The sequence below is a fragment of the Centruroides sculpturatus genome, unplaced genomic scaffold (genome assembly GCF_000671375.1).
Source record: "Centruroides sculpturatus isolate CEXI.00-Female unplaced genomic scaffold, Cexi_2.0 scaffold216, whole genome shotgun sequence".
NCBI classification, from domain to species: domain Eukaryota; kingdom Metazoa; phylum Arthropoda; class Arachnida; order Scorpiones; family Buthidae; genus Centruroides; species Centruroides sculpturatus.
The window spans coordinates 187,839-212,314 of NW_019386955.1; the positions used below are offsets into that span (position 1 = coordinate 187,839).

Genomic DNA, 24,476 nt, shown 5'->3' on the forward strand with positions numbered 1-24,476 from the left:
ATTATTATTATTTAAATTTAAAAATCACTTTACATAAACAAGAAAAGTAAGATCAAACTATAAAAAATTTATTTTAATTTATAAATAACAGAAATTGCAATCTATTATTTAAATCAAAATAATTTGAATAGTTATAATAATTGAATATTTTAATAACAAGAATCTTAATTGCTGGCAAATATTAATGAGATGTCAATCATAAATATACATTATATAAATCTATAATTATTCAATGATTTCAGAATATAGTAGCTAAGAAAACAAAAATATTTGAATAGGTTATAGCATTAAAAACATTATTAATAGTTATATTATTTCACTTTACTAAAGATGGTTATAACTAGAATATAATTGAAATGGTTTTTAATAAAATTTGATTCTTTTTAAGTAAATCAAGAACTAACTCTTGTATACAAGTTTGTTTAAACAAGTATTTATCTCCCAAAAACAAGACATCTCTTACACCATTTTTCATAAATAATCTTATTTTGTTCCAACTGTTTTGTTGATCTTCTTCAGTGTCTTGACAATAACTGTTAAGGAAAAAAAATTAATGAATAAATTGATAAAATATACACTAATAATAGGTTGAATGTAATAGATTATCCTAAATATTTAGATTTATTAATGTCAAATTTTCTTATTCATGAAATTATAGCTAGAATTAATAAATAAGCGTAGTATAATTTATAGTTTTGACATCACAAAAGGTCTCTCTATTTATATAAATACTTATTCTATAATTTAATATAATGTATAATATATATTAATTTTAATTCGAGATTTGAATGTGTTACCCATTTAAATATAATTCAGTTTTATTCTAGATACAGATAGAAAGTATTTACACTTCAAACAGGGCCTTGTAAATTGTACAGTAAACACTGAATATCAAAAATATATATTTCATTTGATCTCAAGTCGATTGAGTATAAAATAGCAATAATTCTGTAATAATAAGTCACATTTCCTAATAATTAATATAATCAAGTATGTTATTTTCTGTAAAAATCTAAATATTTCACTAAGAAATATTATATAAAAACTATAATAGAACAGTATGTATAAAATATATAAAAATATTACAATTAGTCCTATTAATTGTTTTGTTTAGGCTAAGCTTGAATGTCGTGTTTATAAACAGTCGGGATTTGTAAATATTTAAATGTAAACAATTTAAATTTAAACTATAATATTATTTTTAAACTTTTGTTGAGTATATCCACTACTGCAATAAAATATTAATTCTCTTTTGTGACAAAAATAACTATGCTTTTTGATCGGGAAATTATTCATAATACCTAATAAATTATTATTTTTTTAATATAAAAATGTAGAGATGTTAAAACTTTATAAAAGTTTAATATAATCTTTAATTATAAAATAAGAGATCAAAGATTAAAATTTTACTAACAATTAATAGATAATTTTTATAATTTGAGAAAGAAAAAATCAAAACTGGTTTTTGTATAGAACAATAACAAAGTTTCTAGACATTTTAAAATCAATATCTTATTAATAAATTACTTATTTGGATTATTATATTAAAGATAAGATGTAGTGAATTGTTATTTTTAAAATTGTTCTATAACTTGTACATATTTAAAATTATCATTAATTGTTTTTAAAAACATTAACTGAAGTTTAAAAATAGCTATAGGAATTGAACGCAATTGCTATAAATTAGATAAGATAAATGTAAAAATCCATTTAATAAATCGATAGTTTAAAATTTATTTGAAATCTATTTTGGAAAATTTAAGATTTTTATAAATTAAATAATTTAATTTTTATTTAATTTATTATAATGCTATAAAGAAATAAAATTATAATGATATTTTTATAAAATCTTGTGTCATATTTCAAAAAATTATCTGATTTTATATTAATATAACAATTTTTAATTTATTTTTTCAAACAGATTATGCTTAAAAGTATTATAAATTATAAATTTGAATATTTAACATGTAAAAGTTAAAGTACAATTTGGTTTTAGAAATTTTTTTATCTTTAGTTTGAAGCTTAATAACAAAATTTTAGATAGATTTTAATGAAAAATTGATATAGACTAATACCGATTTAAAAATAAAGATTTCGGTGCTATAAACACTTTTTAAGTAGTAAAATTACTAATGATAAAGTATTGGAATTGAGTCTACGAAAACTGTACTTATTTATAATGACGCTTACATCTGATCTTGAAAAATACTGTATATAAAATTCTGATATATTTACCGGAAATAACAAAAATTATTTTTATAAAGCAAATAAGTTCATATCAAATTCTAGATAAAATATGAATAAACCGTGATTAAAGTTTACAAATAAGATATAAAATATGAATAAATGCGCGTTACGTTCTATTTCTTTCAATAATAATTAANTAAATTATCTAGAAATTTTATTTAACAAGTTAATTTTTTCATTAACAATTCAAATTTATTAAGGATCCAAATTACTTCTGTAATTAAACGTCTACTCTATAATAAAACCCCATTTTTTTAGATCGTCGAACATAATTATAATAAACACTTTCTCAAATGTTTTTCTATATCAATAAAACTACAAAAGATTTTAGAGAGGGAAAATGATTTTCAATAGGACAAAGCTTTTCTTTCCTATTTGTTAACTGACATCCTTGTATGCATCTTGAAAAAATTGGATTATCGAATATGAAGTACTCCATAACTTAATTATTATTATAAAACAATAAGGCCAATAACGCGACTGTATCAGAAATATCGATCGAGTAGAGATCTCGAGTGCATTGTTATCGTGTTTCGATATTTTTTCGGGAATCATATCTACATGCGTCAATTTGCTTCTACGATTCAAAACATCAAGCTTACAAAATGCATATATTTTTTAATAAATTTTCAACGTTGATAAAAAGAAATGTACTGTACTAAGGAATCCTGTTTTATTTATAATAGAGTAATATATCTTTACATTATTGCAAATAATGTTTACATATAATCTAATAGAACTTTCAGTCACCCGTTGAGAGTTCAATAAACGGTTATAAATAGATGAACAATATAGATAATGAGATTGAAATAAAAACAAATTTGCAAACGTCGGAACGCAAACGGAAGCAGTATGTACTGTACAGCAGAAACTCAGGTCAAATCTGAAGGTGAAGATGAGAAGCAGTCAACTAACAAAAAACAAACCCAGACTTGGTCACGTGAACTCTGTCACGACGTCAATGCTTCCGGTCTCCGTTTTAACCCTTTCAGTCCCTGTTGTGCATAATGAACTCGTCTTGTCCAGTCTGCAACGTGCGCAACCTAGCCCACCCCTGCAGCTGGAAGTGAAGGGTTGTCCAGCACTCTGCGTGTGAACGTCTATGTAGTTTTTGCCATCGTAACAGTTAAGTCTGATCTTTTCAGTTAAAGTACAATTTGGTTTTAGAAATTTTTTTATCTTTAGTTTGAAGCTTAATAACAAAATTTTAGATAGATTTTAATGAAAAATTGATATAGACTAATACCGATTTAAAAATAAAGATTTCGGTGCTATAAACACTTTTTAAGTAGTAAAATTACTAATGATAAAGTATTGGAATTGAGTCTACGAAAACTGTACTTATTTATAATGACACTTACATCTGATCTTGAAAAATACTGTATATAAAATTCTGATATATGTTAATATAGACTATTTCTAAATTATAATAAAATTTAGTATTAAAATATTTTTATCAAACAGATATATTTAAATTTACGTAATAATATGAGAAAATTAAAAAGATTTTAAAAATTCGTTTCACTTTTATTATGCCCATAAGTAAGTGAATCTGAATAAATAATTTTATTTTTTGGGGGAATATAAATTAAATCCATTCTCGTCAGATTGGGATTTCACATATTATTTTTCAGTATTTCATCTTACAATATAAAAAGAAAATAAGAAAGAAATAGAATAACTCCGGAGGCTTTAAACTCCTCCAAGAAAATAAATCACAAGATAAATAATAATTCTCTATTAGATATTAACTTTTTTATGACTGAAAGTTATTAAATTTTATAATTAACCTTCAGCAAAAGAATCGAGCATTTTTATAATAAGAATATCTTTTTTAAATTAAAAGAATTTTTTATAATGTATATTCTGACTATAATGAGTAAGTAAGTCGAATAAAAAAACAAAAAAGAAAATGAACATTCAATATTATTATTTTTTCTTTCTCAAATTTTAAAAACGCCTCAAGCTTTATATTCATTTAATATAGTTTTAAATATACTCTCAAATGTCTTTTTTTCTGTTTAACTTATTTGTATGTTAATGAATTTGTATCCACGCCACATTTATAAAAAGCTTCTATGCTTAATTTATTATGTCTAGAAGTAAGATCATGTCAGTACTAACTACGATCATTCGATATAGTCTAAGCTAGATGATGTTACGCTCAACGATGACCCGTTCATAGTCGATAGGTGTCTACTTCGTTACGTCGATTCATTGGTTGTAAATTTGTCTTCCGCCGAAGTGAAGGTTGTAATGACATCTTTCCTTATCAGTATGTCCCAAATTTGTGCCTTAGATCTTTACTATAATCCTTGATTATCATCACTCGCTTCTTGTTAAAAATATTTTGGTAATTTTATTTAGTAGTGTGCGTTATCTAGTTGCCAAATCAACATCATTGTATCTATTTGGCTTATTATAAAAGATGTATTCCATAATTATTATAAAATATACGGATCAATTTTAATATAAATATACTTAACGTTTTCGTTGTTATATTCTCAATTTTAGAATGTTCATTAATCAATTGCGTGTTAATTATAAAACATTAAGTTTATTTTACTTATTATTATTTTTGTTAATAAAAAATCGATAATTTCTCTATATAATTTATTCTTTATTTGATAAATTAAACGAATTTTAAAAATTCTACAGATGAAAAATTTGGTAATAAAGCGGAAACACTGTTTATTATTTGAACTGTACTTTATTATAAAGTAAAAAAAATAATTTGCAATAACGATTATTCATACCAGGTAAAGCTAAATATTATGATTAAAAATATGTTAAGAAGTNCATCATTTTATATTAAAAATGGCAGAAATATTTGATGCATTTGAATAAAAATTTTGAGTTAAAAATATAGATTTTTTTAATTGTAATGTTTACTTTCATTACTACGTTGACATTATTTTATTTAGCTTAATATGCCTTACAATTATTTATATATAAATAGAATTTACTTCCATTCAGACTCACAATCTTCCAATAAACGATAAAGAAATAAGATTACATAGTTTACAAGGCATAATGTAAATAATTATATAATAAAAAAACAAGGATTGATGATTGTTTACTTTCTATTGTTTAAAACCTGATCTATAAAGACAGCATTGTAAAATGTTCATAACAAGTTTATTTATTATTAACAACTTATTATCATCACGGTTTTACGAATATATGAGACAATCAAGATCACTATACGTAAATATGAAGATGGCTTATGAAAGAATGGCTGTAAAATGATTATACAGATCTTTATTAATCTATGTGTAATGGATTATTACTGTTAGAAGGATAATGAAAACAATAAGAAATTGTTTTGTTTATACATAAATTATACACTTCTTTGACAAGCAGCAATTCTGTTGGTACCTAGTATGCATTGTAGGCGTTGCAAATGGCGGCTATAAGACTCCTCACTAATTTCTCGCGTGAGTAGCTCCACACACGAGTGCAGCTATCGATCGATTTATCTCTTCTGGTCATCCACCACGTACGAGTAAGATTCTGAAGGTACGATGGAAGTTGGGCTGCTCTGTAACAATTTTTTTTAATCTTGTTATTACTTTCACTTTTAAATTCCGTGTTCTTTTACCTCATTTTCTAATCGTTAATTTATATATACAATAAAAAACGCTGAAATCATGGTAACAGAATGATTCCACATATTATATATATATTATTTTAGGGAAATAATATTGTATTGATTCGAAAATTAAATTAGAGGTTATTTAAATAATCTCAATACATATCTATTTAATACAAGGCATTTTTAATATACCAGGTATATTCCTTGAAGATGGAAAAATATCGAGACAAAAATACTGTAAATTACAAAGTATAGGCCTAATACATTTCATATAAATAATAATATTTTGGCCTGTATTAATTTAATTAGTAGTTAGTTTATATAGTATTTAAAGCCATAAAACAAATATTTCTATACTATGATAATTTTGTTTTAAATAAAGAGATTTAACATTCAATTATTTTTGTATATCTTAATAAAAATAATTTTAATTTACAACGAAAGTTAAATTTTATTTTGTATTGTAAACTATAGAATTTTATTTGGTGGCTCAAACATTCGCTCTAGTAAACTGATTATCCTCTTCACCATTAAAGGTTAGGCCACACTTAACTATAACAGTCAATTGCAATAATATCGATTCCAATTTTTAAATCGAATAATATTCAATTCATTTCTAATGTTTAAATTAAAATTTAGATCATACAATTCATGAATTGAAACATTATTAATTTATCAACATTATATAAAGCTGTTTAATATATCGAAGTAAAATTGTTAAGAATTAGAATTCTAAATATTATAGATTACTTTTAATTCCTATATTTGTATTCCCAATTTTTCAATTAATAACATTATACGCTTATTTAGGTATGTAATAATNCGTTTTCTACAAGTTTGAGATAGAAATTTCTCAGTTGGGACCTGTTGAAGATAGTTTGGCTTCGTATTGAAACGAGCGCTTAGATACAAGACTAGCAGAACTTCGCCAAGTTTCTTTTTTTATTCTTTTTTTGTTAGCATAGCGGACAGTCTCGTCTAGACAGCCGATAAACCCTTTGACGCCTAAAAAGAGAAGGTCTACTTCGTCTAAACCGGTTCAGAGTGTAACATCAGAATTACTTGTAGAAAGCCAGTGTTTGGATGCTATAGACTTTGCTGTGTTAAAAGTTGGGTGTGAATGGTGTGAGAATTGTGACGTAAAGCAAGTTTTTTCCGTTCAACTTTATTTCGTATGTAGCGAGTCTAAGGATTTATCCTGAAAACACTCTGTGCGTGCTTGTTGCTTGTGTTGTTTTTATTAATTTGTGTATCGCATAAGGACATTACTGCAGGATAAATAAAATCGCCGGAAAGGTAGGTGTTTATATTTGGCAGAAAAGTATTAGACCCCATATCAAGTAGGCATTGTGCTAGTAGCTTGCAGCGACATAAAATTGCAAATAACGAGGTTGACATGTAGTAAAGAAGTACACGTGAANTCTTATTATATAAAAGCATTTTTATTAATAGATAGGAAGATTAGCGAGGTGTACTGAATCCTATTAGCAATATTACATTGAGTGATATACCAACAAACAATACATTTAATAATATTTGAATTGTTAGATAAATATTGTCTAACTATATAGTCATTAATTATAAAAACTTAATCGAATATGTAGATAACAAATCATTGCCCTTTATGAAAATTGTGTTCACTAATAATACAAGATGGCTGAATGCCAAGAAACAAAATGTTTTCACATCAAGATATGTCAATAAGCAAGAGAACTAGAAATGATACTCGATTGATGTGCTCTTCTATAATCTTCTATTAGAAAGATAATTACAGATTAACTTGTAATACTCAAAGATACAATAATTCAAAAGCAAAATTCGTTGAACTTCATTCAATGAATAGAAACTAAGTTAATTTTTCTTTAAGAAAATTTTAAAATAATATTTAATTATTAATTAAAGTCATTCTAAAATTATACTTAATTATAATGTAAATATTAGACGAATTTTATATTTTATTTTTTAATATTAATAGAATAATAAAATCAAATTTACCTTATAACATTTTATAGAGTTTTAGAAATTAAACAACTTTTAGATAAGTAATTGAATTGGTTATTTATTGTAAACGAATTTTAATTATGCGTATTTATTAAACGATAAATATGTAAAATAAACCGATTCATTCAGGAATGTGAATTTGTTTTCAAAAACAAACAAAGATCTATTTAAATAAAATTTTAAAAATCGAATATATTTATCTTATTTTTTGAAATCAAAGTAATTTTACATATATTTCAATAATTATTATTTGTAATATTTATTTATTAAACTTCATTCATAATAAAATAAGTTAAAACAAACAAATGAATATACAGATAGTGTCCTATACATGAAAAGCCTATTCACTCAGACCTATAAATTAAAAAGGAAATTTATAGCAGAATAAACAATTTGATTAAAATATTTAGAAGCAATAATAATAATTTTATAGAAACAAATAGTTTACTTACTTTTATAAAATTAGTTTTTCGTAAGTTTTATTTATAATATAATACTGATTGTTTCATATGATTATTATTAATAACCTTGCAATTATAAATTTGTTAGAAACTTTTAATTTGCATTTTAATCTTATATACATTTTAATTTTTAAGGAAGTTTTAAGTTTAATCATTCGATCAATTAAATAAATTTAAAAATTTCAATAAGAAACTAATCTTTTTATAAATGTTAATTTAGAAATAGCCTAATTGTTAAGCATATAAATATTGCTTTTGATTATTTAAGAAGATTAAACAGAACCGAGGAATAACTCTAATAATCTGATAAATACTACAATTCCTAACGTAATATGATTTAATTAAACATTTAATAAATTTCGATTGTGATGTTTGCCTTATAATTCCATATGGACAGCTTATACATAGTAATTGATAAAATTTATATGCATATCAACTGATTTTATTAGAAGCAAAATTTTAATTATTCAAGTCAAATTTATATTTCTCTCAGAAATCTAAGGAAATTTTAAATAAATAAACTGCTTATGTTAATTCATGCCCTATTAACAATTTTCTATAGTATGGATGAGTTGAATTGTTATTTAATCTTATTAAGATTATGAAGGATCTCATTTCTCAATATTTTAGTAGTACAATAACTATAGCTAACCGAAATTAATTTAATAAAATTTAAGTCTTCTAATTTAATTACATTCATTTTTTAAAATACAGATAAGATATATAGTTTCAACTAGCAATAATATATATATATTATATTTTATATTAACGACACTAAATGTAGTTTAATGATGAAGAAAAGAGCTCTCTTAAAATTCTCCATAACATATAAGAAGTAAAAATACAAAAAATATTTAATAATAATGTTTATATTACATATATGTGTATAAAATAGCAACGAATATAAATGTAAAAAATTAAATAAAGCCTAAATAAGTAGATATACACCAAATATACTACAGGAAACACTAAAATTCTTTAAACTTTGCCTTTTTTGCCCGTCAATTATTCTCCATTAATTGAAACGTTCAAGCCTCGTTTTTAATTAATAAAATATAAATTTTTGATTTTTAATTGTGTTTTAAATATTTATATAGCAGTGAATTATTATGACTGTAAAAAAGAAATTGATATACAAGAATTTAATAATAAAAACAGCATATACATATTTTATTACTTATTACCAACTTCACACTTAATAATATCTTCTACAACAATTATTTATAATAAATTAATTTATTATTAGATTCACCTTTCATGCAACGTTTTTATTTTTAGATAATTAGACCATATTTTAATAATTATTAAAAGAAAAGTTATATTAACAATTNAAACTAATCTTTTTATAAATGTTAATTTAGAAATAGCCTAATTGTTAAGCATATAAATATTGCTTTTGATTATTTAAGAAGATTAAACAGAACCGAGGAATAACTCTAATAATCTGATAAATACTACAATTCCTAACGTAATATGATTTAATTAAACATTTAATAAATTTCGATTGTGATGTTTGCCTTATAATTCCATATGGACAGCTTATACATAGTAATTGATAAAATTTATATGCATATCAACTGATTTTATTAGAAGCAAAATTTTAATTATTCAAGTCAAATTTATATTTCTCTCAGAAATCTAAGGAAATTTTAAATAAATAAACTGCTTATGTTAATTCATGCCCTATTAACAATTTTCTATAGTATGGATGAGTTGAATTGTTATTTAATCTTATTAAGATTATGAAGGATCTCATTTCTCAATATTTTAGTAGTACAATAACTATAGCTAACCGAAATTAATTTAATAAAATTTAAGTCTTCTAATTTAATTACATTCATTTTTTAAAATACAGATAAGATATATAGTTTCAACTAGCAATAATATATATATATTATATTTTATATTAACGACACTAAATGTAGTTTAATGATGAAGAAAAGAGCTCTCTTAAAATTCTCCATAACATATAAGAAGTAAAAATACAAAAAATATTTAATAATAATGTTTATATTACATATATGTGTATAAAATAGCAACGAATATAAATGTAAAAAATTAAATAAAGCCTAAATAAGTAGATATACACCAAATATACTACAGGAAACACTAAAATTCTTTAAACTTTGCCTTTTTTGCCCGTCAATTATTCTCCATTAATTGAAACGTTCAAGCCTCGTTTTTAATTAATAAAATATAAATTTTTGATTTTTAATTGTGTTTTAAATATTTATATAGCAGTGAATTATTATGACTGTAAAAAAGAAATTGATATACAAGAATTTAATAATAAAAACAGCATATACATATTTTATTACTTATTACCAACTTCACACTTAATAATATCTTCTACAACAATTATTTATAATAAATTAATTTATTATTAGATTCACCTTTCATGCAACGTTTTTATTTTTAGATAATTAGACCATATTTTAATAATTATTAAAAGAAAAGTTATATTAACAATTTATAAATTTAAAATTCTTTAAAATTATAATGAAGGGTCTAATTAACAGTTTTCTTTATTAAAATTTAAAAAAAATATATATATATATGTGCGTGTATATATATGTGTAATGCATTTAAATAGTTCCTTTAACTTTGAATAGATCTCATGAAACTATAATTACTTATATAAATAAAATGCATTTTCACATATCACAAAGTTACACTAATAGAATAAAGTAAACAATTTTTTTTTATTATACAATAAAACAGGTAGATAATTTACTTCCGTTTATTGTTATTACCTTGTTCCTATAATTGATAATAGAGAAACTGGTAATTATAAGACATAAACATGCTTTTATATATAATTCATTATACATGATTAAATTATAGGTGTACAGTACATGTTATGAACAAATACAAGTAGATCTCAAGATAATTTGAAAATAATATTCGCGAATAAATTCTACATACAATTTCTTCACCATGGCATTTATGTTAAACAGCAGTATTTTATGTAAATTGTTTTTATTTATTTTTTAATATATTAACTGAAAAATATACAATTCAAGACAAAAGAATAGATGAAAAATTTAATGATTTTAAAAATTACAAGTTCTATACCAGATGTTAACATTTATTATAAAATATTTATGTAGAATAAGTTTTATGCATAGTTAGATTCTAAACATATAATAAAAACCAAATAAAAATTAAGTGAATATTTTTTATCAGTTATATAAATACATTATGCAAGAAAACTAATCATAAATATTTTAAATCAGTCTAATAATTATAGTTTATAGATATAATTTAATTTATATACAGTTGTTGCTAGTGTTGTTTCTGATTTAAAATTATTTTGTATATTTTAAAATCTTATATAATATTGTATTTTAATAATAAGAAAAATAGTAGATTAGTATTTTTTTACTGTAGTTTTAAATGCAAGCTATTTTTTTATACGGTTACGTAAATGAATTTTAAAAATTAAAATATATTATTCCAAAATTTATTCAATTATATGATCCGAGAAGCTTTAAAATTATTAACATTTATGAAGAAAAATTTTATATTATAGTTTGTTTCATTAATTTTAAACATTCAATAGTTAAATTTGTTCAAAAATCTTATGCATATAAAATAAGATCTGTTTTCAAATCGAGTTATAAAATTATATATTATTAATTACGATTTTTATATAATAAATATAAATTTTTTAATTTATAATTTCTTTCTAGAGAACACAGTTCACATAGCATTAACATTAACTAAATAAAATGCATGATTTCGAGAATATCATTTTTATATTGTATTAACACAATACATAGGAAAATGTAGGCTAATTTCTTAGCATCAAGACCAAAGATATGAAAATAGTTCTGTCAGGAAAATGACTGTCTACAGTTGCAATAGTAAACACGTAAAACATGATGATTACTGTTGATGTTAAATGAAAGGCCAGGTAAGTGTCTTTGAAAAGACTTAAAATCTTTTGCTGAAAATATGAATGCTACTATTAATGGTTATACTGCTGACTAAGGAAGAAACTTTCTGAATGAAACTAGTGATTCATCTACAGATTTTTAGACTGCAGAATTGTAATTATACTATCATGTTGTTATGGTAGAAAACCGTGAAATTAGAATCACTTTCACTTCTCTGTGCTTTTACTATTAAAAAACATTTTTATAGAACATTTGTTGTAGAACAGATCTGCCTATAACTTAAAGTTATATAATAATTGTAAGTTGTTAAATATTTTCCAATTATTTATTAACTCTATCTTACAATGATTTAACTAATTCGTTTAATAGTTCTAGATATAATAAGTTTAGATATAATTAGTTAGTTTTAGATAAACTAACTAATAGTTTTAGATATATTAAAGCTATTTTGTTTATAAACTTATATAATTCACAACTGAGCATTGAAAATTTATAGATTGCTTCCTTTCCTTTGAGTTTCTATATAGAATATAGAAGTTTTGATAAAATAGAAGATACACAAAATATCTTATTAAATCCTTCTTAAGATTAAAAGCTAAATTCCTTTAATTTAAATTTATTCACTGATCTAAATATATTATTTAGTACTTTTAAACATTTCAGATTATTTTTGAATTGCACATAAATACTTTTATAACGTAAATATAAAAGTGAGATAAAGCTTAAACTTGAATTTATAATTAGATTTATCCATTAATTTTCATAAAAGAAATCAGATATGAAATTTTATAATAAATACGTTTGTATAAGTTTATATATGAAGTTTATATAGTTCATACGTTATATTAGTATTAGAACTATGTATAATATATACATTTGTTTATGATATATATATATTTTTTTTTCGTAGTTATTCTTCATATAATTATAAGATGTAAATGAAATTCTATACTAAATTTTCATTATTTATAAAATTAGAAAGGAAAGAAAATTTTTAAAATATTTTGTTTTTTGAATGATTAGCCTAATTATTATTTTTAATCTATCACATGATTTACATTTAATAATTAGAAAAATTATTAGATTTTCTAAATTTCTTAGAAATTATGTGAGGATGTTTTCCTATACAAATATACTGTACAGATAGATACATGATCAANTATAATTTCTTTCTAGAGAACACAGTTCACATAGCATTAACATTAACTAAATAAAATGCATGATTTCGAGAATATCATTTTTATATTGTATTAACACAATACATAGGAAAATGTAGGCTAATTTCTTAGCATCAAGACCAAAGATATGAAAATAGTTCTGTCAGGAAAATGACTGTCTACAGTTGCAATAGTAAACACGTAAAACATGATGATTACTGTTGATGTTAAATGAAAGGCCAGGTAAGTGTCTTTGAAAAGACTTAAAATCTTTTGCTGAAAATATGAATGCTACTATTAATGGTTATACTGCTGACTAAGGAAGAAACTTTCTGAATGAAACTAGTGATTCATCTACAGATTTTTAGACTGCAGAATTGTAATTATACTATCATGTTGTTATGGTAGAAAACCGTGAAATTAGAATCACTTTCACTTCTCTGTGCTTTTACTATTAAAAAACATTTTTATAGAACATTTGTTGTAGAACAGATCTGCCTATAACTTAAAGTTATATAATAATTGTAAGTTGTTAAATATTTTCCAATTATTTATTAACTCTATCTTACAATGATTTAACTAATTCGTTTAATAGTTCTAGATATAATAAGTTTAGATATAATTAGTTAGTTTTAGATAAACTAACTAATAGTTTTAGATATATTAAAGCTATTTTGTTTATAAACTTATATAATTCACAACTGAGCATTGAAAATTTATAGATTGCTTCCTTTCCTTTGAGTTTCTATATAGAATATAGAAGTTTTGATAAAATAGAAGATACACAAAATATCTTATTAAATCCTTCTTAAGATTAAAAGCTAAATTCCTTTAATTTAAATTTATTCACTGATCTAAATATATTATTTAGTACTTTTAAACATTTCAGATTATTTTTGAATTGCACATAAATACTTTTATAACGTAAATATAAAAGTGAGATAAAGCTTAAACTTGAATTTATAATTAGATTTATCCATTAATTTTCATAAAAGAAATCAGATATGAAATTTTATAATAAATACGTTTGTATAAGTTTATATATGAAGTTTATATAGTTCATACGTTATATTAGTATTAGAACTATGTATAATATATACATTTGTTTATGATATATATATATTTTTTTTTCGTAGTTATTCTTCATATAATTATAAGATGTAAATGAAATTCTATACTAAATTTTCATTATTTATAAAATTAGAAAGGAAAGAAAATTTTTAAAATATTTTGTTTTTTGAATGATTAGCCTAATTATTATTTTTAATCTATCACATGATTTACATTTAATAATTAGAAAAATTATTAGATTTTCTAAATTTCTTAGAAATTATGTGAGGATGTTTTCCTATACAAATATACTGTACAGATAGATACATGATCAAAATATTACATAACTCATTTAAATATTTAATATTAAAAAATAACAAAAGTTTTAAAATTATAAAATTAACTGAATAAAAGAATATTCGAGAAAAAATTTTGAAACAAATATATTAATATATGTATAAAAATGCATTAGAATGTATATTTCGAAAACCTAATTTCTTATGTAAAATTATCTACAAGTTATAGATTGTAGTTTAATAAAATTTAATTCAGAAAAATACAAGACGTCTAATATAAAAGGATGGCCAGATAAAAGCATATCACTTTATGTAATTTTATTTTATAATAATTCTGGAGTGCAGTTAAATTGTCTAAAAATTATAAATAAAACTATATTGTACAAAGTCATATAAACGCTAAATTAAGTCGAAATATTTATGTTATAATTACAATTAGGTCTACCTTGTGATTATTATTATTTGTTAACTATATCTTTTTTTTTATTTGAAATGAATATTATCATCAGTAAAAGAATTTAAATAATTATGTTGAAGGCTTTTAATACTGCAAAAGGTTTAAATTCTTTTGAAAATAATGATGATCATTTTAATGGAGAATTCTTGCAAATAAAATTGTTGTAATTAAAAATAGATAAAATTATATTATTTGCTATTCAATAAAGTTTTCTATTAAAATCAATCACAGAACACCTTTAATAAAGGAAACAATACGAAATATTAGATTTAAATTTTAAATAAACGAATAATAAATTTTTAAAGCTATATTTCTAATTTTATTTAACCAACATCTTTAATCTAAATTAAGACATAAAACTCTTGTGAATATTTAAGAGTAGTAAGTTATATTATGAAATTTTACAATATGCATATAGGCGCATTTAAAATAATATAAGAATTTCTCATTTCCTGAACGTTCTTATTTCGACTATATTTATGAATATAATTCTTCTACTTTTGAAGTAGATCTATGCAGCTGAAAATCTGTTAAATACGCATGTTTTATAACGTCATGGCGATAAAATTAATCAAATGGAACAGCATATTACTAATAAAACCTTAAATAATTCTGTTTAAAATTCTTATTATTAATGTACTATAATCTGATATAAATATATACACCATTATCTAAATTTTTCTATAAATGATCATCTAAAGTCTGTACAAATAGCATATAAAATTTCAAATGATCACTATTTTGTTTCATTATAAATATATTCAAACCGAACAAATTTAACATGCCTGACTTACTTTTAATAAAATGCACATAGGCCTTTAATATAAATTTTATTGAAATCTATTTAACATGCTTCACATCGTTATGAAAAGTATAAAATAGCCGAAATTTTATGCACAGTAAAATAGAATATTTTAAAAGGGGTTATTTATTATAAACGATTACAGGTCTAAAAAATGAAATCATTTTTTATCACATGTCTACAGGTCTAGTAAAATATATATTGAAAAAATTCTGAATATAATCTGAAATAATTTTTTGAAATTTATTATCCTGACAGACTAAATTTTCAAAATTATACAGATATTCTACACAATAGACCAGGTATGGGTAACTTTTTTCTGTTTGGTGGCAAAATCGCCACATCTATAATGCAAAATTTTCTTATCTGTCAACCGAAATTTTGGGGACCATATTGTTATTTGGTGTCTTATTATTACTAAAACAGCTGATAGTGTTTGTTTTTTATTGCATATGTTGCATCTGTCTATTTGATAAAATTGTTTTAAGTCAAAACATAAAACTCAGCGAAGATGTTTGGTATTTATTTTTTAAGGTAAGCCCTGTGTTGAAAATATTCGTTGGCATACTAATGGTTTTCCACTCCTGAACTAGACGATAAAAAGATTTTTAAGTTATTTATTTTTCTATTAAACCGCTTAAAACACTTGTAACACTAAAATTCTAACGTATATTTTATTATTTAAAGCCAAGTTTAATACTAAAAATCCTTATAGCTTTTATGATTTTATTCGATATTTTTTTCGTTTTAAAAAAAAATAATAGATTTTCGAAAATTTCGTCCCCTTAAGGCAGGTTTACGTTTTATTGAGGTTCCGTTCTAAATAGGTTTTACTGTATTACGTTTTAACTACTAAAAAAAAACACTTTCAAGTGAAATTAAAGGTTCAGTTGACAAAAAGAAGTGTCGACATAATTATAATCAATCAGAAATCTAATTAAGGATTATAATTAACAGGAAAATTGCCAGATTTTACTTTTTATTCCCTAAAAAAACGTTGAATAAGTCACTTGTAGTAAGTCTTTATTTTTATATTCTTTTTTGTTGTTTAGGTCCTAGGAGAGCCTTTTGTTTTATCGTACTCATTGGGGGAATTCGGCCAGGCCCTCAATGGGGATGACAAGGCCCGATAGACCACTCACGAGAAAAGTCCGCGTTAGACAGGTTCGGGCTTATAATGGTATATTTTGCACAGTGAATCGTTCTGTTCGGAGATTTATATTCTGTTTTAGGACTGGTTCGTTTAAGGCAGGTTTCACTTTATAAAGAAGTAACTAGCTTTACAATTTGCCTGTCTTCTAACTTTCAAGTAAATTTATTTAATATAAAGAAAAAATAACGTAAAAAATGATACGATAAAAGGAAAATAGCTCGAAAATGAGACTATAAAGAGGAATTACTAAGAAACTACTCGTGATATCATTTTATAAAAGGAAATATATATATATATATATACTGTATATTATTTATTTCTAAAGCATGTTTTTCTACAATAATTAAAAAGAATTAATTTTAAATATTATATATATATATATAAAATCAAACCGCTGAACAACGGGCACTAATAGGAACATGAAAAATGATCGTCGTTTAGAAATGGACGTTCTTTAGAGGTTATTCTGTGTGCCTTTTAAAAACGAAATAATCCCGAGAAATTGGCCATTGTTTGCAGGTTATTCTAAATGTATTTTTTCTAAAAAGACCTGAAAAAGTGGCCGTTCTTTAGAGGTTAGGATACTCTATATGCATTTCAAAACGAGTTCCTAAAAAGTGGCAGTTGTTTAGAGGTTTTTCTCTATGTATTTTTTCTAAAAAGACCTGAAAAAGTGGTCGTTCTTTAGAGGTTAGGATACTCTGTATGCATTTCAAAACAAGTTCCTGAAAAANGAAATAAGTAAATGTTTCTATAGCGTTTTAAAGATGTATTTTAGACGAAATTATTTAATTTTTATTATGTTCAATACAAAATGTTTCCAATTTTATTTTTTCTATTTTACGAATATAGATGAATTTTAAAATACAAAGTTTATTTGTATGTAACTTTCCTCCTTTCTGAATAAACTTTTATAGATCTTTAAGAAATTAAAATTGTTTAAGTATTCTTTTTAATGCATTAAACAGTATAAAATATCAATCATTTTAATAAAACATTTTTTTTTCTATGTTTTCTAATGTACAATTCATATTATCCATTCCATTTTTACACTTTTATAATTTCCGAATTAAAAAATCTACAGACGAATCTCTAAAATAAAATTATAAAATTTATATAATTTAATTACACTAAGATCTCTAATTAGAAAATTAAAAATCTAAAATTTTATTCATTATATCTTTATACGAATTTTTCCAGAGAAAATAAAGAAAATGAAATAATCATAGATGAAGTTTGAGGATTTTAGTATATAGATTTTAATTCTTAATTCTATTTAATTCAAATAAATTAGGCATGTATATAAAGGACACACATTTAAAAAATTTTAACAATACATTGAACAAGCATTAAAATAGCTGACTATTTTTTAAAATTCATATTGTTTTCAGTAATATTTGTATTTTAATATAATCTTTCTAAGGGACATTTTGTTTTATTATTACAGATAAAAATTTTATTGGTTTTTCTTTATACATTGATTTAAGAATATAAATCAAAATTTAACTACTGATAAACATATTAAAATTTAGTTACAAAACTGTATTTAAAATCTCATTATTATTAAATTTTAACATTGTGCTACATATCAGTGTTTATTTTAAAGGACATTTTAAAAATATTATTCAATTAAAATTTTTCTTCTTTGAATGAATATCTTATAGTATTTGTACTTATTAAGAAAAGTATTAAATATTCAATTGAAAAATTAATATAAAAATGCATTAATCATTATAAAATTGATTATCGACCACAAAAACTATATAAATTCTGTAATTTAACTTTTAAACCACTGTTGACCATTTCTGTATTTAAGTCATGAAGTTTACAAAATATTTAGATAATAATTGAAATAATCATTTAAAAATATACAAGTATTAACTAAATTAATATTCTTAAAAATACAAATTATTGGAGTTTTTTGTTTAAAGAGCGAATGATTAATTTTTTATAAACTCATAGTTTAGCCAAACTGTTTTTGAGATAAGCATTTTAAATGTATTTATTGCCTTAAACGTATTCATAAAATTCTTATTTTATAAGAAAATCGGATCTGTTATTAAAATTCACACATATTAACTAAACCGATAGAACATATAGTGAAATAATCTTTGTAGTTTATGCCTTTGTAGTTCTTTGTAGTTAAGATTTTTAGTTGGGGATTGTTAATATGTTGTTTTTTTATCTAATAAAGTTAGGTTTGTGATTAAAATTAGGAATTTTTAAATTATATTTTTTAAAATTAAGATTTAAAATTTGAAATATTTAAGTTTATAGTTAGAATTCCGAATGAGTATTTTTTATTGCATATCAGATGTTTAAAAATATGTTTATTAATGACAAAGAGAAATGTCTGTATATATTATTATTGTTGTTGTTGATAGACTGCAATAATAATAATAATAATAATAAAATTTATCTTAAGTTGAAAAGAATTACGCCTCTCTAGGCTGAATGTAAACTTAGCTTTGTTCTGGAAGGGGAAAGATTTTCTTTAGCGTATTGTTAAGCTTTATGTAATAAAATTATTTTTGAAACGAATTGATTCTTATATCTAATGGTTAAAGTATATGGAAAAAAAGAAAAGTAATATTTTTTTACGTAATAAAGAATATGTAACTTAATTGGAATATCCGGTAGACCTAATCCAATAAATGTTTTATTTGATGAATTCAATTCCGATTCTTCTACTGTAAGTATTTAATTTGTGTGTACTAAACAAGTATGCACCTGTAAATAGGAAGTAAAAATATAACCATATTAACGAAATACAAAAGAACAAACAAACTGACACTTAAAATTCTTATTGAAATATTTTCTATAGCTATTGTTTTATAGATCATTCATTCATATCAAATCTGAATTTGGAATGATTAAATAATACAATTAATTTAATAATCGACATTTGTATAACCCACAATAGTTATACTTCTACAGGAACAATTGGTAATCGATTTTCTTGCCACCCTATGCTAACATACGTTTAAATTCACGTTATAGCTGTAGTAGCATAATTAGATATANAAAAATACAAATTATTGGAGTTTTTTGTTTAAAGAGCGAATGATTAATTTTTTATAAACTCATAGTTTAGCCAAACTGTTTTTGAGATAAGCATTTTAAATGTATTTATTGCCTTAAACGTATTCATAAAATTCTTATTTTATAAGAAAATCGGATCTGTTATTAAAATTCACACATATTAACTAAACCGATAGAACATATAGTGAAATAATCTTTGTAGTTTATGCCTTTGTAGTTCTTTGTAGTTAAGATTTTTAGTTGGGGATTGTTAATATGTTGTTTTTTTATCTAATAAAGTTAGGTTTGTGATTAAAATTAGGAATTTTTAAATTATATTTTTTAAAATTAAGATTTAAAATTTGAAATATTTAAGTTTATNTACTAATGAATTCCTACGTAGCTGAAATTCAGAAATGGCTCATATAAAATTTTGAACACTTTTTATTATTCTTTTTTAAATATATTTAACATAAAATTGCTATTTGTCACTAACATTTCATATAATAAAACAGAAGAAAATAATCTAAAGATCAAAAATTGAAATCTTTGTCAGCTACACACTTTGTAACTCACATTTAAATCTAATACAAGAAATAAGTAAATGTTTCTATAGCGTTTTAAAGATGTATTTTAGACGAAATTATTTAATTTTTATTATGTTCAATACAAAATGTTTCCAATTTTATTTTTTCTATTTTACGAATATAGATGAATTTTAAAATACAAAGTTTATTTGTATGTAACTTTCCTCCTTTCTGAATAAACTTTTATAGATCTTTAAGAAATTAAAATTGTTTAAGTATTCTTTTTAATGCATTAAACAGTATAAAATATCAATCATTTTAATAAAACATTTTTTTTTCTATGTTTTCTAATGTACAATTCATATTATCCATTCCATTTTTACACTTTTATAATTTCCGAATTAAAAAATCTACAGACGAATCTCTAAAATAAAATTATAAAATTTATATAATTTAATTACACTAAGATCTCTAATTAGAAAATTAAAAATCTAAAATTTTATTCATTATATCTTTATACGAATTTTTCCAGAGAAAACAAAAAAAATGAAATAATCATAGATGAAGTTTGAGGATTTTAGTATATAGATTTTAATTCTTAATTCTATTTAATTCAAATAAATTAGGCATGTATATAAAGGACACACATTTAAAAAATTTTAACAATACATTGAACAAGCATTAAAATAGCTGACTATTTTTTAAAATTCATATTGTTTTCAGTAATATTTGTATTTTAATATAATCTTTCTAATGGACATTTTGTTTTATTATTACAGATAAAAATTTTATTGGTTTTTCTTTATACATTGATTTAAGAATATAAATCAAAATTTAACTACTGATAAACATATTAAAATTTAGTTACAAAACTGTATTTAAAATCTCATTATTATTAAATTTTAACATTGTGCTACATATCAGTGTTTATTTTAAAGGACATTTTAAAAATATTATTCAATTAAAATTTTTCTTCTTTGAATGAATATCTTATAGTATTTGTACTTATTAAGAAAAGTATTAAATATTCAATTGAAAAATTAATATAAAAATGCATTAATCATTATAAAATTGATTATCGACCACAAAAACTATATAAATTCTGTAATTTAACTTTTAAACCACTGTTGACCATTTCTGTATTTAAGTCATGAAGTTTACAAAATATTTAGATAATAATTGAAATAATCATTTAAAAATATACAAGTATTAACTAAATTAATATTCTTAAAAATACAAATTATTGGAGTTTTTTGTTTAAAGAGCGAATGATTAATTTTTTATAAACTCATAGTTTAGCCAAACTGTTTTTGAGATAAGCATTTTAAATGTATTTATTGCCTTAAATGTATTCATAAAATTCTTATTTTATAAGAAAATCGGATCTGTTATTAAAATTCACACATATTAACTAAACCGATAGAACATATAGTGAAATAATCTTTGTAGTTTATGCCTTTGTAGTTCTTTGTAGTTAAGATTTTTAGTTGGGGATTGTTAATATGTTGTTTTTTTATCTAATAAAGTTAGGTTTGTGATTAAAATTAGGAATTTTTAAATTATATTTTTTAAAATTAAGATTTAAAATTTGAAATATTTAAGTTTATAGTTAGAATTCCGAATGAGTATTTTTTATTGCATATCAGATGTTTAAAAATATGTTTATTAATGACAAAGAGAAATGTCTGTATATATTATTATTGTTGTTGTTGATAGACTGAAATAATAATAATAATAATAAAATTTATCTTAAGTTGAAAAGAATTACGCCTCTCTAGGCTGAATGTAAACTTAGCTTTGTTCTGGAAGGGGAAAGATTTTCTTTAGCGTATTGTTAAGCTTTATGTAATAAAAATTATTTTTGAAACGAATTGATTCTTATATCTAATGGTTAAAGTATATGGAAAAAAAGAAAAGTAATATTTTTTTACGTAATAAAGAATATGTAACTTAATTGGAATATCCGGTAGACCTAATTCAATAAATGTTTTATTTGATGAATTCAATTCCGATTCTTCTACTGTAAGTATTTAATTTGTGTGTACTAAACAAGTATGCACCTGTAAATAGGAAGTAAAAATATAACCATATTAACGAAATACAAAAGAACAAACAAACTGACACTTAAAATTCTTATTGAAATATTTTCTATAGCTATTGTTTTATAGATCATTCATTCATATCAAATCTGAATTTGGAATGATTAAATAATACAAAACTATTATTTTTTATTTTATTTTCTGTTGATAATTTAATTATTTAGAAATAGAATGTCTTTGTGATTTATTAAGTTACACTTTTTTGTAATTTTTAATTTACATATTTTTACTATAAAATTTAAGAAAAACTATACAAATTCATTTCTGTATGACCCCTTTGAAATATTATAGAGAATATGAGAGTAGTATTGTTGTGACATTATTTTAGATATAGGCCTATAATTACTTTCGCAAAATTATATTTTGCTATACATTTTTTAAAATATGTATATTATTGCTTAGGCCTAATATTTTTTTATTTTATTTATGAATTCAACAACAAAAATTTTCTTCGATATGCTTTTAGTCTTGAGCATAGACGGAGTAAAACAAAAAAAAAAAAAAAAAAAANTTACATATTTTTACTATAAAATTTAAGAAAAACTATACAAATTCATTTCTGTATGACCCCTTTGAAATATTATAGAGAATATGAGAGTAGTATTGTTGTGACATTATTTTAGATATAGGCCTATAATTACTTTCGCAAAATTATATTTTGCTATACATTTTTTAAAATATGTATATTATTGCTTAGGCCTAATATTTTTTAATTTTATTTATGAATTCAACAACAAAAATTTTCTTCGATATGCTTTTAGTCTTGAGCATAGACGGAGTAAAACGAAAAAAAAAAAAAAAATGTTATCCTTCTTTCTTTATTGATGTTTTACATTTGAATATGGTAACAAATAATATGTAAATCCTAACAAATATATAGACCTAGATTTTTAATAATATTAAATATACGTTTTGTTTGTTATATTTGACGTTTGGCTTTTTTAATCGTGAAGATGAGACAAGAAAGGCAAAAGAGCCTTTCTTGTCTCATCTTCATCTCATTTCTTTGCATTCGGTAGGCTATACTTAAGTTATAAAAATTTTGATTTTATGTTGTTACTCTACGTTATCATTCTAGGAGAATAATTTTTAATTCGAAAAAAGTATAGTACATGCTGAAAAAAGAAAACAATTGAACAATTGAATTTGTAACATGTTATTACTGATTGCCTTACTTCTGTTTAAATGTTTGTGCTTAGTTATTAATTCTGTTCTACATTCTATTCTTTATATCCTCAATTTAAACTAAACGAAAATCTAAATTCAAAATATTTTTATCATCATCATTAAAAACTAAATTATATGAAAAAACCCTTGATCTTTTTAAAATTCATTTATTTTTTAACAAAAATATTTCTTATCTTTGAAATACTTTATATATTTTAAATATTGATATATTTTAATTATTGATATTATTGTTGCTAGAAAATGTAATACATTAAATTATGCGAGTTTTCTTCAGTTTTTTCGTTTTACTCATATAAGATTAATGCACATTTCATCAATTTATATCATTATTAGATTATGTAAGTGTTGAAAACAATTATTACACAGTAAATTTCAGAAACAAGAATACATTTTATAGGTTTTCTATCTGTAAAATTTATATACTTACTCTTGTTTTATTAAACAAGTTAATAATACGTAACTAGCATCCTATAAATAATATTAATAATAATAATTAATAATTATTAATAATAAATAATTAGTA

The 24,476-nt window shown here is 22.3% G+C and overlaps 1 protein-coding gene across 1 annotated transcript in view; it reads left to right on the top strand.

The window, feature by feature from the left end:
- Window positions 1-7,114: 7,114 nt before the first annotated feature.
- Window positions 7,115-24,476, top strand: part of LOC111615968 (NGFI-A-binding protein 1-like) — a 296,726-nt gene continuing 279,364 nt past the window's right edge. Inside the window, exon 1 of the mRNA XM_023357408.1 lies at window positions 7,115-7,138. The gene's annotated coding sequence lies outside the window, so the exon portion shown is untranslated. The remainder of the gene's footprint in view (window positions 7,139-24,476) is intronic.